Raw genomic sequence first — 19,021 nt, forward strand, 5'->3', positions numbered from 1 at the left:
ATATTACTCGCAAGATAGCACCACGATGCTCTTTTCATTAAAGATGGCAGCTTGTTAAATAGAATTTTTCAAATTAGCCGCCTCAAAGGTAAGTAGCTAAAGAGGGCAGCACTGTTCTCTCTGGATTAAAGATGGCTGCTTGTCGAAAAGAATTTTTCAAATTAACCGCCTCGAGGGTAAGTAGCTAATGAGGGCAGCACTGTTCTCTCTGGAATAAAGATGGCTGCTAGTCAAAAAAGAATTTTTCAAATTATCCACCACCACAAAGAGGGCAGCACGGTGCTCTCTTGATTAAAGATGGTGGATGACAGCTGAAGAGCACATAGAATTTGTTTCCAAACAAGAGTACGTAGAATTTGCCGCCACCACATAGAGCGCAGCACGGTGCTCTGTAGATTAAAGATGGCGTATGACAGCTGACGAAATTAACCGCATGATAGCAGCACGGTGCTCTCTGGATTAAAGATGGCGGATGACAGCTGTCAAAAAAGCACATGGTTTTGTTTCCAAACAAGAGCACGTGGAATTTGCCACCACCACATTTCAAAGGTATCTTGAGGTTAAGTTGGTAGCACTAAGGTTTAGGCCCGCCAAGATGGCAGCACTGCCGATGACAGGTGATGAAAGAGGGCAGCACTGTGCTCTGTAGTTTAAAGATGGCGGATGACAGCTGTCAAAAAGCACGTGGCTTTGTTTACCACGCGCTAGTTAGGTTAAGTTGGTACCACTAAGGTTTAGGCCCGTCAAGATGGCAGTACTGAGGTTAGCGATGCGTTGTTGTCTGTCAAAAAGCACATGGCTGTCAAAAAACACGTGGCTTTGTTTACCTCACGCTAGTTAGGTTACGTTGGCACTATTGAGGTTTAGGCCCGTCAAGATGGCAGTACTGAGGTTAGCGATGCGGTTGTCGATGACAGCTGTCAAAAAGCACGTGGCTTTGTTTACAAATCTGTCAAAAGCACGTGGCTGTCAAAAAACACGTGGCTTTGTTTACCTCGCGCTAGTGAGGTTAAGTTGGCACTACTTCGGTTTAGGCCCGTCAAGATGGCAGTACTGAGGTTAGCGATGCGTTGTTGTCTGTCAAAAAGCACGTGGCTTTGTTTACAAATCTGTCAAAAGCACGTGGCTGTCAAAAAACACGTGGCTTTGTTTACCTCGCGCTAGTGAGGTTAAGTTGGCACTACTGAGGTTTAGGCCCGTCAAGATGGCAGTACTGAGGTTAGCGATGCGTTGTTGTCTGTCAAAAAGCACGTGGCTGTCAAAAAACACGTGGCTTTGTTTACCTCATGCTAGTTAGGTTAAGTTGGCACTAGTGAGGTTTAGGCCCGTCAAGATGGCAGCAGTGAGGTTAGCGATGCGTTGTTGTCGATGACAGCTGTCAAAAAGCACGTGGCTTTGTTTACAAATTCAAATCTCGCGCCAAAATTCAAATTTTCCGCCAAAATTCAAATTTCCCGCGGGCGGCGGCGGAGGAGGCGGCGGAGGAGGCGGCGGAGGAGGCGGCGGAGGAGGCGGGCGGAGGCGTGCGGCGGCGGAGGTGCCGCAGAACCATCCAATTATACTACTAACAACAGAACATCGCTAACCTCACTGTTGCCATCTTGACGGGGTTAAACCTCACTGTTGCTACCTTGGTTATACGCTTTTGTGTTAGTTTACTGTTAATCGTTAAGCTGCTCGCATCCTCAAAGTAGAGAGTAACACGTGTCTAATAGATTTAAAGAAGAATCTGTTAACAGAAGATAAAGTTCGTCATGGAAAAACCTATTTCTAGTTAATTTTGCAAAGTATGTGGAAAAGCATTTCCCCGAAGCTATCACAAGAGACGTCATGAGATATCATGTAGGACAATTTTTCTATGAAAACCTTATAGAAGAGAGTTCAAGAACGCATTCAAAGCTCAACGTCACGAAGCCGCGTGTAATGTAGCTTCATCGAGAAGGAAATACAAAGAGCTCAACCGTAGTCAAGCGAACACAGATTTATTTTCTTAAAGTACACCTCTGCGAGAGATTTTTAATTCTCCCTTGTTGTCTAGGCCTGCTACAAGTTCTGTTACTAAGCACAAACTTCAAGATAAGGATAGGCAAAGGTGATTATTATAGTAAGGATAATGATGTTGATCAAAACAGTAGTAAAGGAAAAGTAGTAGAAGAAGAAAAAATGATCTCAATGTTTCATTGTCATTAGAGCTTGATGATTTTACTTCATTTTCTAAGCCTACTACACGTTGTGTCGCCGTGCATACATCTCAAGAAGAGATGCAAGATGAAGAAGAAGAAAACTTCAACAATTCATTGCTGTCGAAACAAGTTAAGTTTGTACCTAGAAACGCTACTGCTGAAGCACGTATTACATCAAAACAAGTCCCTACACATCAACTGTCTGCATATATGCTCAAAGTTCACAACAAGCCTCTGTTACCCTATGTAGACATAAGATACTGTAAAGACCCCAGCGTGCTCGTAAAACGTTTGGAACTGTTAAGAGCCTATCAAGATGCTAGTTACACAGAGTACAAAGAAGATATTTTTGAAATAGGGCAAGAATTACGTTGCGTAGGTATTATTGAGCAAAAGCTCTCTCTGGACAGTACAACAGCTTAAAAACCTTCCTCCATTCGAAGCGCTTATCCTCACCTATGTCATCTTTCTGTAGTATACAGTCAAAGGAGTACCTATATTCGTATAGATTATTTTCCAGTATTCTCCTTTCCTTAGGGTGTTAACTCCGCCTCTAGATGTAGAGGCAGTCTCAAGCCCGGATAAAGAGAGGAGAGGCACCCTAGCCCATTAGCCCTTTATCCCTACGAGGAAGGCGCGGTAAGGAGGAGGAGGAGTCCTTTCGAACAGCTCATTTAATCTGCGTAATAGTAGTTATTATGGATTTAAGAGGAAGTACAGTTCTATTCCTCTCCCTTGTAAAACAAAGTTTCAATCCTATGACTTTTTATTGTGTTAGAACAGGATTTGAATCCATAATTTTTCTCCTTAACACAATATGATGTAGGACAAAGGTATCCCCTTCTAAGTAGTAAAATCATTTTATCTGCACAGTAGTATGATTTTTTATTCTGTTACGGTAACTAAACAGATTTTTCTGTTGCATGTATTCGAATCCCGCAAAATCGATCTCCTTAGCACAAAGGTATCCTCTGCTATGTAGTAATCATATTATCTACAGTAATTAAGAAGAAGTATATCGGATGGAGGTATACAACATTTGCAACTCTATGTGTGCGCGCTGATTGCATAAGAGTGCGATTTTATCAACCGAGAGATTAATCTTATAACGTTTTGTGTTATACGTTTTCGGTTCTGAACACTTGTTGTACAATCAATTTTGTGTGGGCTAATTGTAACTTGTCTTGATGAAGCACAGTAGCGATAAAAGTTTTCTGTTTAATAGTCAACATATTTTGTCTTGTCGGATAAAGACATACAGCATGTCAATTCTATATTTTTATGATTGCATTCTGTTACTAGATTGAACCTGTTTGTCTTGTCGGATACAGCATTTGCTTATCCTACAATATTTTTGCATGCTGGATATGTATTACCTTCTCCTTACCGCCTCCTCCTCCTACCGCTTTCTCCTCAGTCGGAAAACTTATGCGATGAGCATAACGCTACATAACGTAAGTGTATTTGTTTGTAATGTAACGTTCAATTCAGGAAAGCATCTGTTTGTAAGAGGAGGGATAGAGCTAACCTCAGTAACTGTAAGGAAGAGTCCTTTTGCCAGGAGGAGGAGCCCTTTTGCGAGGAAGACGAGCAGTTTTGCCCTTTTGCCATACAGATAAGGAAGAGCCCTTTTGCCCTTTTTCTAGGGGGAGGAGCCCATTTGCCCTTTTCCCAGCAAGAGTAGACCTTTGGCCCTACAGATGATGAGGAGGTATTCTATTTGCCCATTTGCCCTTTTGCTAGACTGAGGTGCCCTTTTGCCCTTTTGTTCCTTTTGCTATCAGGATGTGCCCTTTTACCTTTTGTCAGGATGAGTAGCCCTTTTGCCCTTCAGATGAGGAGGAAGTGTTCTTTTTCCCTTTTGCGAATGAGCCCTATTGCCAGGAAGAGTAGCCCTTTTGCCCTACAGATAAGTCTGCCAGCTGTCTGCCAGTGGCCGGGGGAAGGAGGTCTTCTTTTGCTATGTCGAAGAAACTCACCGACACCAAGAAGTTATGGACGACCAGTGTAACTCAATACTTCTGAGAAAAGAAGGTGCCCTTTTGCCAGGAAGAGAAGCCCTTTTGCCCTTTTGTCCTACATATGAGGAGGAGGAGTTCTTTATGCCCATTTTCCCCTTTGCTAGGAAGAGGTGCCCTTTTGCCCTTTTGGTATACGGATGAGGAGGAGGCTATAACAGCCTATGTATAGCCGCCATCTTCTGAAGTAGGCCTCCTCAGCCAGCTTTCTCCATAAGACCAGTCGCCATCTGGTCTATACGAATAGAGTATAGGAGTTATCTTGCATAACATCCCTTGGCTCATTTCTCGAATTTCAGGCTGATCAAACTAATAAGTTACAAGTTGTGAGCCCCTGAGATGACTCTCTAGTTAAGGTCTATACGAATTTAGTATAGCAGTTATCTTGCATAGTAACCCTTACCTCAGTCCCTCGAAAGTTAGGCTGGTAAAAATAATAGGTCACAAGATACAAGTTGTGAGTCCTTAAGGCAGCCCTCTATTTAAGGCCTATACGAATACAGTATAGCAGTCACCTTGCATAGTAGCCCTTGTCTCATTTCTCGAATGTTAAGCTGATCAAAGTAATAGGTCATAAGTTACAAGTTGTGAGCCCCTGAGGCAGCTCTGTAGAGTTAGGCCTATAAGAAAAATTATCGCCTTAGCTCTTAGTCCTTCTCCTTAAAGTTAGTCTCATATTACCAATGTATAGCGACGATCTTGCTTCGGGCTCCCTAGCACTCGGAAGTTGTATGCGACTGCCATCTTGTGCAATCAGCATTAGGCCGTCACCTTAATTGCTTTCACCCCTATGCCAGGTTTCTCCATAAGAGCCTATGTATAGCAGTGATCTTGCTCTGACCTACGTTCTAGGAGTCAGCCTCATAAGAACCTGTGTATAGCCGCCATCTTGCGCGGTAGCCTCTAAGCTTGCTTTCTGTGTGTAGCCGCCATCTTGCACAAGCGTCCATAGCCATCATCTTTCTCCATAAGAGCCCATATGCCTTCGCCATCAAGTGCAATCGCCCTATGGCCGTCTCGTAAGAGCCTATGTTTAGCCGCCATCTTGCGCAAGCGCCCTTAAGCTGTCTCATCAAAGCAGCCGGCATCTTGTGTAGTAGCCTCTAAGCTAGCTTTCTCCATATAAGCCTGTGTATAGCCGCCATCTTGCGCAAGCGTCCCTAGGGCGTCTCATAAGAGCCTATGTATAGCAGCCATCTTGCGCAAGCACCCCTAGGTCGTCTCATAAGGAGCTGTGTATAGTCTCCATTTTGTGCAATTAAATAGGCGCCATCATTCACAAGCGTCCCTAGGACGTCTCATAAGACCCTTTGTATAACAGCCATCTTGTGCAATTAGAAAGCCGCGAATTTGCGCAAGCGCCCTTCAGCCGTCTCATAAGGAGCTGTGCGTAGCCGCCATCCTGTGCGAATAGCGTAGGGAAGGGCATCCGGCCTTGAAACTGAGGTCAGGTTTGCTGTCTTGCGCGTAAAATTTAGGTTGTTCCACTCCAAGATAGCGTCTGTGAGGTTAAGCTCGCTCTCTTAGGCTTCAGGTAGTGCATCCCGTCGTAATACTGAGGTTAGGCCCCTCCATGAGGTTGGGCTTGCTCTCTTTAGCGTCGGGAAGGGCAACTAGCCGTTAAAGTGTAGTTAGGCCCCTCAAAACGGCGACTGTAAGGTTAGGCTTGCTCTCGTATGAAATAATCAGCCAAAATGCATTGCCCTTCTGCTCAACTAGGTGTCAATTACCTGAGGTGGCAACGTACATTGCTCCTATACTAGGAATTCCCTGCGCTGCTGAGTCAGCAGTCACGTGACCCACTCCGTGGCCTCTGATTGCCCGCCGTGGAACGCACGCAGCTCCACTACTTTCCTCTTAGATGCAACTCCTTTCAACATTTCAATAAACTCAAATCCTAATACTGAATTCTTGCATTTGAGAGAGTAAGGTTAGATAATTTCGTGTTGCTATTTCTAGCCGAGTACAGCCCTTATAAGGCAGACTCTCCGATGAGAGCGGGCGGCATCTGTGGTGGAAGATAGTGTTATGTGTGGTGTGTGAGTTGCAGGGTTGTTGGGGTCAGCACAAACACCCAGCCCCGAGCCATTGGAATTAACCAATTAAGGTTAAACTCCCCGACCCGGCCGGGCATCGAATCAGGAACTCTGAACTGAAGGCCAGCACGCTGATCATTCAGTCAAGGAGCCGGACATTTGAGAGAGTGATTGATCAACAATAGACAGCAAGCAGTGTGTAGTGTTTTGGCTCAAGCGATACGATTGCCTCACCTGAGCGTTGGCTTCTACCCTGGCAGCTGCTAAGTTACCTGATAGATTTTCTGATATGGTGACGGCTATTAAACTCGGCCTCAGATAGCAAATGCGTTGCAATACATGCCGCTGTCTCTGTATATTCCACGGCACCCACCCACAACGAAGTTTCTTCCCTCATTTCTTAGGTATAGCACTCCACACGTGGCAACTTCAAAGGAGGTAGTAGAACGACCCAATCTGCTGTGCTCGAACTGCAGTGGGCTTGTCGGGACCGGTCGGGCCGCCACAACTCACGTCGTATGACAAAACAATCAACCCAACTCACTATTACGACAGTCTGCAAGTTGTTTCGTGTGTAGGGAGATTGTGCAACTCGGGCCGATTTGTCATCGAGCAGTTTATTGAAAGTGTTGAATTAACGTTTGAAGTGATTTTAATTAAATAACTTTAGTGGATGTACTGCTAGTTCTCTCCCAGGATACATGAAGGTATACAATCAATATTACAAGATAACGTCAAGGAATAATAAACACACGCCTTGATTTGCCAGGTGGAGTTTGGGAGGCTAATCTGTCAGCACCAAAGAGAAGTCAACAGACCAAAATGAAGTGGTCCAGTCTACGTGATAATATAGCACTACACATGTACATAAATGCATGTAATATACTCAGAATAGTTGGAGGAACTACTTTGGTGATGACACGCCTCAAGATACTGGAATTGCATGCGACGTCAGCAACTCTTACTAAATTCTCCCTTCCGGGAGACACCTATTCAACAACGCTCATCTTCCACTGCAAAGATGGCTGCTGATCTTCCTTTTGTTGAACAAGTGTGCCTGTCTGAAGATTCTAATGAGACTTAGATCAATTCTTTCTCTGCTGCAGAGTGTCGACACCACGAGTGTTGCTGCATCTGCTGAAGATGCTGCTAACGCGACAGTATATTTGGATGAGAACCAGTCATATCAGGGTCAGGGGTGGACACGAGTGGAGCTCCAGTGAGAAAGTGACGAGTTGTGAGAACAAAACGATCACTACGGTCAGCAGAAAATGCACACAATGGTCTAAAACCTATACTACGGAAGTGACTAGATGGAGAGAAGGTTTACAAAATTAAGAGGTAGGTTTTAAAGACTACAAAATCATAGTCACCTCAATATCAAGTGGAAAGGGAATACAGGAGGGTCCTCACTCTTTATTCCGTTAAGTTCTTTAGGCTTGTTTGAGAATTTACATTGTGAAATAGAAGTTACGTTACGAACGAAATTTGGAACCTTCCTCTCGAACTATATTTCAGAGACTATTACATTATTACACAGAGTCTGCCATTACCTTGAGCTGGTGTACCTCCCGGAGATGGACGAGGCAGCCCTTTCCCCTGCCTCCGCTACGAACGCAATCTAAACCTCTTGACTGGAGCGATCGAAAAGACAATATGGCCTGGGAGACAGTGACAGTTTTATGGAGAGAGAGTTTGTTTATATTTGTGTTAAAGGTGCAGATAAGGCGGGCGGCATCGAGGATGAGTGGGTTGAATGCTGGCTCGGTTTTGGAGGCAGGGTCAAGATAATGGCTGACGGGAACTGAAGGAAAGCAAAATCTTATTAAAGGCTGAGGTTTGTACAAATGTAAATGTAAATGTATTCTGATGGGGTAGAACGCCTCAACATTTAACTTATATGTGAGCTGTTAAGGAAAGAAATATAATTACATTTGCAATGCCATCACTTGGTGGCCTATACTGAAGTAAGAATTTTATACAGGTTTAACTTGTGACAAATGGGCCCTAAAAATTCTTCCGGTGGCTGGGTTGCTCAACAAAGGGGTGACCGGCGTTAGGAAATCCAGAATAATGCACGGTCCATGAAATCTGGGGGCAAGATTGCCTGCAGGTAGAGAATTCTTCAGCATGACCTGATCTCCAAGTGTTAATTTGATGGGTCTCCGTCCACGATCATATCTCTCTCGGACCTTCTCATGAGAAGCCTTAAGGTTAAATTTAGCCTTCTCCCACAGGTCCCTGATATTCATTAAACAACGGCGTGTTAGGTACAAAACTAAACATGAGAGAAGTAGGAGTAAATTTGTGTGGCTCGTGGACAGCTGAATTTAGCACAAAATAAAACCAATGCAGAGACGTATCCCTCCTAGAATGATCTTCATGATGAAAGGCTATCAAAGCAGGTCGAAGATTACGGTTAACCTGCTTAGCAAAAGATAATTGTTGACAATAAGCAGAAGTAGGGATATGGATAAGTCAAACCAAAATTTGCGGAATAAATTGGAGGTGAATGCTTTAGCATTATCGGAAACCATATATTGACTAGGACCAAAAAGCAAAAATAGTATTAAGGCAGGAAGTAGTAGACTGAGCGGTAGCCAGCTTAGTCGGAAATAGCCATGCGAATCTGGTGAAACCATCTACACACAGGAGGATGTATTTTTCCCGTTTCTTTTAGATTGAGGGAATGGTCCGACGTAATCTATCTATCTATCTATCTATCTATCTATCTATCTATCTATCTATCTATATATATATATATATATACGCTCCATAGGGCGAGATACTTGATGAGATGGCAATAGCCCTAGCTTAGTAGACAATTTGGGCTTATTAAGCGAGCAAGATTTACAGTCTTTAACCATTTCCCTGATTTCGCCGTCCATGCTCTTCCAGATGAACATTACTTTTATTTTTTCTCTGGTTTTGAAGATGCCTAAATGTCCCTATAATGGGGACTCATGATAGTACTTGAAGATCATGGGTACAAGAACAGCTTCAACTTCCACTTTCATCTTCTGACCCTGCTTCGACGGGCAACACAGAACCCCATTCCTCAGCACATAAGGGAGAACATGTTCCCCAGGAGAAAGGGTATCCATAATAAGAGCCAGCACTGGATCTTCCCGTTGGCATTTTTCGATATCATGGTGTAAAATAGGGGCATCCGTGAAAAAAAGCACCAACACAAGGAGGCATGAACTGGAGGAAGAAGGTCTTTCCTCCTGTTCAAAGGACTCAACGTCCCCAGGAAACATGTGGCTCAACCCATCTGCGACCACATCATCAGATCCCCTAATGTGTCGCACGTCGAATTGAAAAGCCGAAATACGGATAGCCCAACGGGCGATACGTCCTGTAAGAGGGGGTCTAGCTAAAACCCAACTTAAAGCCTGAGTGTCTGTTTCTAACTCAAACTTAACATGCTCCATATACAGACGGCATTTCTCCAAGGCAAACAGGACTGCGAGTCCTTCTAATTCATAGATGGAGTACTTGACTTCTTGAGCCGACAAGGACCTAGGCGCATAGGCAATAGGCCGCCTTCCGAGTTCGATTTCTTGAAGAAGGATCGAAGCAACAGCCGATGAAGAGGCATCGGTTTGAACTATGAATTTCTTAGAGAAATCTTGCATAGCTAAGACTGGGGCGTTACAGAGAGCTAACTTAAGATCTTCGAACGCAACTTGCTGCGATGGCCTCATTCGAACCTGACACCTTTCCTACTAAGTAGGTTTAGGGGCGTCGCTCTATTAGCGAAGTTGGGAATAAATTTTCTAAAGAAATTCACCATGCCAATGAACCTAGTAATTCCTTTAACGTCCTTAGGAGGCTTGAAGTCGCGTATAGCCTGCGTTCTAGAATGGTCTATTGGATCTCCATCGGGCGACACAATATGCCCTAAGAAAGACATAGAAGGCTCAGCAGCAGGTACCTTAAAAATTAACTGTCAACGCGGCTTTACGTAGGCTCTTCAGAACTTCCTCAAGATGATCTAAGTGTTCTTCAAGTTTTCAGAAAACACCACGACATCGTCAAGGTAATGGTAAAGATACTCGAACTTGATATCGGAGAAGGCCCTATCCAGCAGTCTACTATGAGCAGGCGCGCCTGTGGGGAGCCCGAAATGCACGCAGTTGTATTCGTACAAGTCCCAGTCTGCTGCGAAAGCCGTCATATGTTTGGATTCTTCAGCCAGAGTAATCTGGTTAAGATCTAGGATAGTGAAGAACATAGCCTTATGAAACCATGAAAAGCATCAATGAAGATCAGGAAGGGGCACTGATTGTAACACGACCGTACGGTTTAACGCCATGTTATCAATGCTTGGGGTTTTGGTACGAGAAAAATTGGCGATGAATACGCCGACGTTGAAGGGCGAATAATACCATCCTTCAACATTTGGTCGATAATCTCCTTAAGGGCATTCATTTTAGGTGGAGATAGCCTATATGGAGATAGATGTATAAGATCTAACGATAACTCACTCAGGTTAGGCTAAATAGATGAAGACTAAGCAGAATTACACTTTAAAAGAGGGATTTTTAATTTGCTATTAAATATGAATGTGCACGACCTACTCTGAAGATCGAGCACGAGACCAGAATGCGACATAAAGTCTTCCCCCAGTATTATCGGGCAAGACAACTGCTTGGCAATGAACAACTTAATTTTTCAAGTAAATAGAGAAATGGGACCTTTGGCAAAATGAAGCCTAGAATTTCTAAGGGTGGAGAATTTGCCGAATCGCATTTGATAGAAGACAAACAGTAATCTGGAAATTTACAGCAGGATTTCAATGTAGAGTACCACTCCTCAGAAATAATAGTGCTAATTTTTCCAGTGTCTCTTAGAGCACTGACGGGTTCATTACTTATCTCGATTTTGAGAAATGACACGAATCCTCGGGTTTCAAAAGCAATTTTAAGGCATTTCCTTGGGCTTTCGAAAGATACATAAGAGAGGGTTTCTTCCTCGAAGAGTTCAATGCCCGACTTAACGTGGGCTGAGCCTCGTGAAGCAGAACTTATTGACTCAGCCGACGGTGCTAGTCATTCCCTATCGCCTAAGTTGGTGGATGCAGTTCCTGAAGGGGAACAGAAAGGTGTGTTGTTAAGTGAAGAACAATTTTTAGGCAGGTGGAAGAACGAACCGCACTTAATACAACCCTGGGACGGACCTGCTCCGTTCCTAGTTCCACTATGTTTTACAAAGGGACACTTATTGCGAAGACCTTCTGCCGATCCGCAAGCATAACACATGCTTGGAGTGAAGGTTCGACAAGGTGGTGGCCGAGAACTGCTAGATGACGGAGGGGGCTCCCTAGCCACTAGTAAGGTGTCGGCGTACATCACTCCCTCTGCCGACACCGCCATAGCCTCAAGTTCGGAAAGTGTCTGAGGTCTAGAGCTACAAATAAATACGACCGGTAGGACGGAGAAATCCCTTCGACAATGGTCTGTACAATTTGATCTTCTGGGAAAAGATGGGTGGAAGTTGTTGTAGATGATCAGATACATTTTCCCATGGGGCAGACGTTTGAGGTGAAAACACCGATTTCCTACTCTTAGCAGACTTACTAGGATCCTCTTCGGTTGTTAAGTTTACAGTTCGAATATAGTCGCTTTCGGCACTAGCGGCTCCTGACAACAATATTTACTAACCCCATATGACAGGTCGGAAATGTGTTCCACCAAATTACTGGCTTGTTTAGCATGCTCAGCCTTCAGTTTTGGAGACAATAGGTCCCTAGCCCTATTATAAAAATGGAACAATCTGGCTTGAATACGCTTCAGCAGATTTGTAGAAGGGTCGCTTATGTCAAAGAAACCTACAACAGATGCTAGGTCAGTAGTATTGTCAGTGATTATGGAGCGAGCCTCATCAATATCCTTCTCCCCAAATACTGGAATACAGATGGGAAACTCTAGAGATTTTTCAAGTTTCGCAATATCTGTAGCAACCGTGCCGCTAGACTAGACTTTCGTAATTAAAAGTTCATAAATTAATTCCTCCTTGAGCAGGTATCCTGGTGCAAGGACTTCTCAAGACATAGTGAGTGAAAAGCTAACAACATTTTAAAAATTCCAGAAACAAAAAATTTTCAGTGTTCTATATCGTATCCTATGAGTAGCCGTGAAAAGGGACTTTATCCAGAACCATTAAACCACGCTCTGCTACTAATTGTTACGGAGATATCGTGGTGGACAGGTGAAAGAATGTGCGGGCATGAATGGGGTGGATAGAGAAAAGATTGAATAGCAATTTAAAACTTAAAAAATGGGATATATTTCTTTCCTCGATGTTGTTTTTCCTTTTCTTTTCAAACTTTACTCTTTGCTAACCAAATAATATATAATCGGGTACAAGGTCTAGCTCGTGAATTCGAGAAACTCAATAAGAAAAGTCTAGAATAATCACATGACAGCAATTTTCCAGACTGAGCTTAAAGCTTCCAATTTGCCGGTGTAACAAGAGCAATCACTGATCCATTCAATAACTCCTCTAGGAGACTAACTTCCAGAATTTACAGTAGTAGAAAAAGAGCGTCTTTGTTCCACACAATTACTTTCTAAGAGACTATTCTCCAACATTTACAAGTTCCAAGCTTATTAAGGGCACAACCTACATTTAACAAATGTAAGAGTAGGCACTGCCTTATTTGCTCAACAATCGAAATGACATAGGAAAATAGAATGAAATATAGTGAACTTTAACCGGGGCAATAAGTGTTCATTCTACATGGCCTTAGTTTAAAAAGAAAAGGTTAAAGTTACTGGCCGAAAATCAACGTTAGGAGGCGAACACTTGCCCTCCTTGTGATTCACACGAAAAAACTTCAAACACTATTGAGACATATCATATTGTCCCAGGTACGTTTATTTTGATATTGCGCAACACTGTGGTATCGTTACATTTGAAAGACTTTGTTTGCGAGGCGGTTAGCCAACGGCTTTATTCTGGACCGCGTGCTGATGGAGGACAGTCGGTAGCTAGGTTTGAATCGGCCCGTTATTTGAAAGTTTGAACGAGCCTGCGGGGAGTGTCACGGCTTCGCCTAACGTGCGGCTAGTTTGAAGTCAGCCAATCGCAAGCTCTGAAGGCTCGGCCCACGGTCATGGTGAGTCCCAAGACAATTTCTCCGGATTTCCAACTTCATCCATCGCATTGCTGACTTACTATTTTAATATGGCAGAAATCTGATATATAACCTGTGCTCTACGGTTTTGTTAGGTAAACTGAGTAGCAATTGAATTTAGAGAGCCATATCTGCTCATATTTCGGCTAACTTCAACAACAATATTAAGTGGCCATGTTCCAACGGTCGTGTGCTTTGTTTTGAAAAAGCGGTTGAGACCTCGAGCCATAGTCGACTGGAGAACCCCCTTTTTTTAATGACATCGGTGAATCTATAAAACCAGCAGTGGCTAGGGGAAGCGCAGTCAGTCGTCAGTTATTCGTTATTCAGAAGGCAGTCTCCGGGTCAGTCGTAATTGACATATTCTTTATCTGTTATCTAAGTACTACAGTGACGCTATTTCTATATAACCGTGATAGTAATGTTATAAGCAGTGAAGCGTTATTCAAACTATATTAATATGCACCGTCTTGGTGTGAATTACATCTGGGAAATATGGGAGTTATAAGTCCATATTGTGGCAGTTTCCTCTACATGTGTGACGCTTCGATATTATGCCGAGTGCGGTAGGTACCGCGAATGTAGAAACTTGACAGACATAAGAACGCTAGCCGTGGATACCGGTACGAGTCGCATGAATTGAATTAACTGTGCTGTATGCCAATATTTATCGGGTCGGTATCGCGGTCGCGGTGGAATCGTGTGCGTACGTCTCGATAATTGCTCCTGTATACGAACTGATCCGGGACATATTCCACTGTACATTTATTCTGAACAAAGATTTATTTCTTATCTCTTCATTTGTGCTAAGCAATACCTGCTTAGGTAGGGTGCGCGTATACAGTTGAGCAAGTGTAGTATTATCATATTTTTATTCATTTTAGGAGTTTTTCTTCAAGGACTATAATAGAAAATACGTGTGTTGTTCATCTGTGTTGTAACGCCATCCAATTTTGTATCATGGCTGAGTAAGTCAACGGAAGCTGCAGTTATGCAGATGGTGTGAAAGCTGAGAGCAACAAAGTTAAGTGGATATGTCATTATTATAATTATGTCTGAGGTAAAATGAGTTAGCTTAGTTTCATCCAGTTTGAGTTTAAATTGATTGATGTTTAATGTCAGCTCGCTAGAGCTGAGCTATGATATTTTAAATTATGTAGATGGAGATCGAGGGCAAATGCATGCTAGTGCCCTTATTTACTTCTTTGTTTAATACGTTAGTTTAATTGTGGGTAAGGGGTCGTGAATAGGAGTAGCTAGATATGTGTGTGTATGCGTTTTTATTTTCAGGGTATTCCAATATGCATGAATTTAGGGTAATGCAGTAAGATAGTTCTTCATTAACGAGGCGAGGCTGCCTTAGTATTGTGGGATAATTATTATCAAGAACAGTGTAGGCTTCCCTTATTTATATGTAAGTGCGCGTTTTCAGGTATATACTCTCTGCCAGAGGAGCGCCGCGGTTGTGAAGTTAGGATATTCTATGAGCAGGAGCGACAGGTGATCGGGGAGAAACGTAACGCGAGTGTTAAGAAAGGCAATTTTCGCCTTATATATAATGGGGTGTTAATAGTGGAATTAAATGCCTGTGAAGAGCGCAAGGAAGGGAGATTTATATGTGAGAGCTGCTTCGAAAAAGGATAGGCTTGAATACGCCTGGAGATCCCGAGATAGAGTCGGGAATCGAACTCCCAAGCCGCTAGGAGGAAAGGCCGTGTGTGACGTCTTTTTCGAAAGAGATTTGTGCGGCCAATATGTTGAGATATAACGACGAGATGTTTCTGTTGTTACAGAATATTTTATGAACGGGAGAGATAATTAGTTTTAATGCAGTTATTAACAAAGAGAAACCTTCCTTGGGCCGACGTGAATGAATTAAGCACCCTTACCCCCCTCCTGTGAATGACCTGCGTTGCTCGCCTGTCAGCCCTCTGCGAGGTAGCATTCTTGACGTTACAGCTGTTCGGCAGTCCAGTGAAAGGGAAAGTCACCAATTACCCCAAGAAGGCGACCATTCAGCCCGGACTTGACTGGGTCTTGTATTTCGTGACCTGGTTATGAAGAAGTGCTTTGCCTGTGTGTATATATTTTATTTATCTTGTGATTTTGCCTTTGTATTTCCAGGATAGTTTGTTCATTTATGTGCCATGTATTGGTATGTATTGTCGTGTTTATTGTCATTTTGCAGTGTCAACGTTGTGTAATTATTAGCATCTTAATTTAGCCCGGAGCTAATTTTCTTGTGGATATTCGGCTTTATGCTGATCGATTCGCGACAGATCGGATCTGTCAGTAGATGCTGTGTAGTATATAAGCTTAGGACCCCTGATTTCACCTTATTGTGATTAACTAATTTGTGTATGTAAATAGGTGTATATTCGGATTGAAACTGGCGTGACTTTCTTTTGTCGAGGCATAGCTTGTTGACGATCACAATCGCAATTCCTCTCGGGGATATCGGCATATTCATTTGGCGGCGTTGTTCTAATTAACGATGCAGATCCGGCCAGATTTTATTATGTTTTTATAATTTGTTTCTTTTATTTGATCGGCATAAACTTGTAATTATTTCTGATGTGCTCGGCACATAGTGCTACTTGAATGGCGGATTCCGTCATATTTATATCGTATGTTATCATTTGATTTCGGATAGGATGAATATTTAATGATGTGCTTAAGTGAATACATTTATTTTACCCCTTATTTGCATCTTATACACAACAAATGCAACTGTTTCCTATTCATATATACCACTTCAGTAGTATAATGGGAGAGTTCGGGCGCCTCCTCCTCCTCCCGCCGCCTCCTCCGCCGCCGCCTCCGCCGCCCGCGGGAAATTTGAATTTTGGCGGGAAATTTGAATTTTGGCGCGAGATTTGAATTTGTAAACAAAGCCACGTGCTTTTTGACAGCTGTCATCGACAACAACGCAACGCTAACCTCACTGCTGCCATCTTGACGGGCCTAAACCTCACTAGTGCCAACTTAACCTAACTAGCATGAGGTAAACAAAGCCAAGTGTTTTTTGACAGCCACGTGCTTTTTGACAGACAACAACGCATCGCTAACCTCAGTACTGCCATCTTGACGGGCCTAAACCTCAGTAGTGCCAACTTAACCTAACTAGTGCGAGATAAACAAATCCACGTGCTTTTTGATAGCCACGTGCTTTTTGACAGATTTGTAAACAAAGCCACGTGCTTTTTGACAGACAACAACGCATCGCTAACCTCAGTACTGCTATCTTGACGGGCCTAAACCTCAGTAGTACCAACTTAACCTAACTAGCGTGTGGTAAACAAAGCCACGTGCTTTTTGACAGCCACGTGCTTTTTTGACAGTTGTCATCCGCCATCTTTAAACTACAGAGCACCGTGCTGCCCTCTTTCATCACCTATCATCGGCAGTGCTGCCATCTTGACAGACCTAAACCTTAGTGCTACCAACTTAACCTCACTAGCTCGAGATAAACAAATCCACGTGCTTTTCGACAGCCACGTGCTTTTTTGATAGCTGTCATCCGCCATCTTTGAGCACAGTGCTGCCCTCTTTAGCTACTTACCTTTGAAATGTGTTGGCGGATAATTTGAAAAATGCTTTTCGACAAGCAGCCATCTTTAATCCAGAGAGAACAGTGCTACCCTCTATGTGGTGGCGGCAAATTGAAAAATTCCACGTGCTTTGTTTGGAAACAAACTCACGTGCTTTTTCGACAGCTACCATCTGCCATCTTTAATCTATAGAGCACAGTGCTGCCCTCTTTAGCTACTTACCTTTGAAATGTGGTGGCGACAAATTCCACGTGCTCTTGTTTAGTAAACAAACTCACGTGCTTTTTTGTCAGCTGTCATCCGCCATCTTTAATCTATAGAGCACAGTGCTGCCCTCTTTATCGTAGTAGATGTAAATTCGTCAGAGCTGTCATCCGCAGTGCTGCCATCTTAACGGGCTTAAACCTTAGTGCTACCAACTTAACCTTACTAGCGCGAGATAAACAAATCCACGTGCTTTTTGACAGCTGTCATCCACCATCTTTAATCTATAGAGCACAGTGGTGCCCTCTTTAGCTACTTACCTTTGAAATGTGGTGGCGGATAATTTGAAAAATGCTTTTTGATAGCAGCCATCTTTGAGCACCGTGCTACCCTCTTTTGTGGTGGCAGGCAATTCCACGTGACAGCAGCCATCTTTAATCATGAGAGCACCGTGCTGCCCTCTATGTGGTGGCGGCAAATTCTACATGCTCTTGTTTGGAAACAAACTCACGTGCTTTTTTCTGACAGCTGTCATCCGCCATCTTGCATCACAAACCTCAGTGCTGCGCTCTTTAGCTAGATACCTTTGAAATGTGGTGGCGGCAATTTGAAAAAAATCTATGTGCTCTTGTTTAGTAAACAAAGCCACGTGCTTTTTATGACAGCTATCATCCACCATCTTTAATCAATAGAGCACGGTGCTGCTATCATGCAGGCAATTTCATCACCTGTCATCCGCCATCTTTTAATGAACAGAGCACCGTGCTGCTCTCTGTAGTAGCGGGCAATTTGAAAAGTTCTGTTAGCTGTCATCCGCCATCTTTAATCAAGAGAGCACCGTGCTGCCATCTATGTGGTGGCGGCAAATTCTACGTGCTACGCGCAGCTGTCATCCACCATCTTACATCGCAAACCTCAGTGCTACACTCTATGTGGTGGCGGATAATTTAAAAAGAAAAATTCTACATCAGTCCTCTCTCGACGCTAATTGCACAAGATGGTGACTATACATGACTCCTTAAAGGTGCTTATGCAAGATGATCGCTATACATAGACGCCCTTGTGATGCTTGCGCAAGATGGCGGTTATACAAGGCTCCTTATGAGGGATGCTTGCGCGAGATGGTGGTTGCTCTTATGAGGCGGCTTAAGGATCCATGACTAGAGACGCCCTAAGGATGCTTGCGCAAGATGGCGGATGCAAGATGGCGGCTATACATAGCTCCTTATGAGACAGCCAGTACTCGATACAACATGTGATCAGAACATTGATTGATGTGTTCAGAACACTGTACTCGATACAACATGTGATTAAAACATTGTGTGGTGTGTTCAGAACACTACATAAGTAGAATCGAACACTGTATTAGGGGATACCTTTGTTTAGATTGAAACATAACAAGACTAGAATTGAACACTGCACATTGATTGATTGATGTGTTCAGAACACAAAATAAGTAGAATCGAACACTGTACTCGATGTCGTTAACTTCAACATGTGATTAAAACATTGTCTGGTGTGTTCAGAACACTACATAAGTAGAATCGAACGCTGTACAACATGTTAGGGGATACCTTTGTTTAGATTGAAACATAACAAGACTAGAATTGAACACTGCACTCGATGTCGTTACATGCGATCAGAACAATGATTGATGTGTTCAGATCACGAAACAAGTAGAACCGAACACTGTACAACATGTTAGGGGATACCTTTGTTCTAAGAAGATCAGCTTGAAACATAACAAGACTAGAATTGAACACTGCACTCGATACAACATGTAATCAGAACATTGATTGATGCGTTCAGATCACGAAACAAGTAGAACCGAACACTGTACAACATGTTAAGGGATACCTTTGTTTAGATTGAAACTAACAAGACTAAC

This window comes from Anabrus simplex, chromosome 8, assembly GCF_040414725.1.
Source record: "Anabrus simplex isolate iqAnaSimp1 chromosome 8, ASM4041472v1, whole genome shotgun sequence".
Classification (NCBI taxonomy): Eukaryota; Metazoa; Arthropoda; class Insecta; order Orthoptera; family Tettigoniidae; genus Anabrus; species Anabrus simplex.